We start from the raw sequence: 3,913 nt of genomic DNA on the forward strand, positions 1-3,913 counted from the left end.
TTGAGGTAAACAGCCCTTTTGATTTTCAAAGCAATGCTAGCATGACTTTCAGCAGATTCACCAAAAATCCGGTCGTTTCGAGCTTTCCAGATGAAATAGACAATAACAGAGATTAAAAGGAAGCAGAAATTCTTCCTATTACTGTCAGTTTCCCTATCATCAATATCGTTAAAAACCTGCCAAATGTTCGGTTGAAGCAGCATGAAGTTCATCCTAGGCATGAAGCTCTTGAGGATGTTGAAAGAGAAATCGCATTGGAAGAACAGATGGTCAGAGGTTTCTCTTTCAGTATTACAAAAAATACATATAGGGTTAACAGAGATGTTTCTAGCGATCAGAGCATCAGCCGACTTGAGACCCTTTTTAAAAACAAACCATGAGTATAAAGAAAAGCGCAAAGCACAATTTTTATACCATACAAATTTGTACCAGGAAACCACATCATTCCCATCATAATAATCTTTAATGAAGTTTTTGAAAGACGGTTTATCAGGTTTAGCCCAGCAGCAATCTTGTAAATCAAAACAAATAGGGACAGACTGGATGACAGCAGCAATAGGTGGAGGGATATACAGAGGCAAATTCCAACCTCCATTAGAAATGAAGCTGCTAGTAGTGAGGTGAGTATGGCTAGAGGGGATACCCAAATTAAGTTCCCTAAACCTTTCCGCAATGGATTTGCCAAGACACCAGGGGTCCCAAAGGAAAGATAGATTGCTGTCTTGCGTAATATTGAAATTAAGGGAGCGAACCATGCAGCTAGCCACATTAACAATGGCTTTCCAATACTGAGATCTTTTCAAATTGCAAGAATTCCATATAGACCCATATTTAATTTTCCACCACTGAAACAGATAGTTATAGGAAGTATAAAATCTCCAAACAGTCTTGCAGCAAGAGGCAAAAAGCATAGCCTCAACCGTGTAGATACCCAAGCCACCATACAGTTTGGGCATACAAGTCCCCTTCCACGAAACCATGTGCAGACCTTTCTTGTCAACATCTCCAAAAAATAAGAATTTGGAACAAAGACTATTGATAATTTTAACACAGGTTTTAGGAATGATGGTCCCTCTCACCCAGTAAGCCAGAATGTTACACACAGTGTATTTTAAAAATTGCAAGCGACCTGCTAGAGAGAGGCTTCTAGCTTTCCACCCATCCAAAGAAGTCCTGATTTTACAGATAAGCGGCTGGAAATCAACATTTTTTAATCTTTTGTGGAAGATGGGAATGCCCAAATATTTGATTGGGGTAGTGGAGGGTTGGATGTTAAGGGTGGTGCAGATAGGTTGCTCAGTAGCCACATTTTTGGAGAAAAGGATGGTGCTCTTGTTGCTATTAACAACCAATCCAGAAATTTTGCCAAAATTATCCAACAGATTCTTAAGAGCAATGGCATTATCATGAGAGGCCTTGGCAAAAACAAGGAGATCATCAACGTAGAGAAGGTGAGAAATCTTAAGGTTACCAACCGTCATACCCTGTATAGAATTAGTATGGGTAGCTTCCTCAAATAAAGAAGAAAGGCAATCCATGACAAGGCAAAACAGATATGGTGATAGCGGGCAGCCTTGTCTTAATCCGGAAGATGAATTGAAATAACCTTCAAGAGCCCCATTGATTATAATAGAGAAATGCACATCAGTAATGCAACCCTGGATCCAAGTGACAAATTGAGGAGGAAAACCTTTAGCAAGCATACGGCCAAGCAAAAATTCCCTCGAGACCGTGTCAAATGCCTTATGAATATCAAACTTTGCACAAAAAAACTTTTCCTTAGCATTGGAGTTGAAATCTTTAAGAAGCTCATCAGCAAGTAAGATGTTGTCAGAAATAATACGATCCATAACAAAACCAGATTGACTAGGATGAATAATGGAAGGCATGACATCCTTCATCCTATTAGCTAAGATTTTAGCAATAATCTTGTAGAAAGTGTTGCAAAGTGAGATAGGCCTAAAGTCAGAAATATCTTGAGCATGGGGCCGCTTAGGAATTAAAGCAAGCGCAGTTGCTTTAGCATGATTAGGCATGGATCCAGTAGAGAAGAAATTCCAAACCGCCTCACAAACTTGTATGCCAATAGTGTTCCACGTGGATTTATAGAATTCAAAGGTGTAACCATCAGGTCTAGGTGCAGAACAGTTGGGAGAAGAGAAAATGGCATTTTTTATCTCATCCACGGAAATAGGAGATATCAGGCGTTGAGAGTGGTCTTCAGTAAGCTTAAGGTGAATAGGGGTCTCCCAAGAAGATAAGGTGGCCTGCTGATTAGTGTTGAAGAGCTTTTGAAAGTGATTAATAGTAGCATGACTAATCTCAGAGGGATTATAGTAAGTACCATCAGCAGTGGTAATGCATTTGATGAGATTAGAATTGTGTCTAACATTGATCCTTGAGTAAAGAAACTTAAGGTCATCTTCACCATTAGTTAACCAATTAACCTTAGCTCTTTGAAGAAGCCAACCCGACCAATCCAAATTTTTTAAAGCAAGGCTATGATTGGTGTCTTTCAAAGCCAAATTGAGACCCGGATCAAAGGAGAATCCTGTAACATGCTAAGAAGAGAGTTTTGTTTGTTAACAAGCTCAAAAATTTCCTGAGAAAGAGAATTAGAAGATATCCAGTGTTTGCCTTTGATACTAAGCTTCAGAGTTTTGAGCTTTTGTAGAAAAGCATTGATAGGGCTGCTGTGATACCGTTGAGAAAAAACATCAATGAGAGCATCCCAGAATTCATTTTTTGACAGCCAATAATTCTTAAACAGGAAACGATGCTTGTGATGCTGAAAATGGTTATATTGAAGAATGATGGGGGAATGATCTGAAATCTGTGGATCATCAACAACATAGTAAGAGTTAGGATAAGTGCAGAGCCAAAGATCATTCACAAGCATCCGATCAAGCTTAATATGAATCGGGCTATCCGTTCTTTGGTTAAACCAAGTGAAATAATGTCCCACCGAGCTAAGATCATGAGTGCCAGTATTAAAAATGAGGTTATTGAAGTCAGCCACTTTGCTATTGGAAAGTAAAGATCCACCAGCTTTTTCATTAGAAGACCTACAACAGTTAAAATCTCCTAAAATAATCCAAGGGATAGAAATATCAGCAGCAATGTCAATAAGATCCCTCCAAAGAGCTTGCCTTTCAACCATAGAATTAGAAGCGTAGATCACAGAAACACAAAAAGCCACAGTAGAACCAGTATAGACAGTGCCATGTATCAGTTGACTGGAGGTAAAAGAAGGCGTAAAACTCACTTTCAGAGAGTTCCACTTAAGCCAAATCCTTCCCGGAGCAGAGCAATGAAAATTGTCGTATGAGCCTTCATGAGGAAAAACAGAGTGCGAAGAGAGAAACCAGGGGCTGGGAGAAGAGGGTATTGTTATTCTAGGTTCCAAAATGCAAAGAAGATCAATTTTGAATTTTTTGATAAGGTTTTTGCAGCAAATGGCTTTGTCAGGGCTGTTAAACCCCCTTGTGTTCCAGGCTGCCAAAATAGGGAGACCAGTCATTAGGACTTGGTGGAGGGGGTGGTGGCCTTTTTGACCGTTTTTGCTCTTGTGGCTTTTGTAGAAGAGTTTGTAGATGTTGAGTGCGAGGAGGATGACGGTTTTTCCTTGGAAGTGTTAACTTTCAGAGAAATGTTGGGGTTGTGTGATTTTCCAGCCACATCTTCATGAGGCGGGGAGTTCGGCGGTAGTGTGGTGGTATCACAGTCAGAAGCCAACTCCTGGTCAGACAGACTATTTTGTATTCTCCTATTTAGCTTTAATTGGGGTACGACTCTTATCATTTGATTAATAATAATAAAAAAAAATCAGGTTGCCCAATCTTTACTGAGCCGGTGAGACCTACTTTTTAGCCAAGGACTGCAATAATAAGTGCTCGCATTAGCTTGATATGTT

The sequence above is a fragment of the Dendrobium catenatum genome, unplaced genomic scaffold (genome assembly GCF_001605985.2).
Source record: "Dendrobium catenatum unplaced genomic scaffold, ASM160598v2 fragScaff_scaffold_1180, whole genome shotgun sequence".
NCBI classification, from domain to species: domain Eukaryota; kingdom Viridiplantae; phylum Streptophyta; class Magnoliopsida; order Asparagales; family Orchidaceae; genus Dendrobium; species Dendrobium catenatum.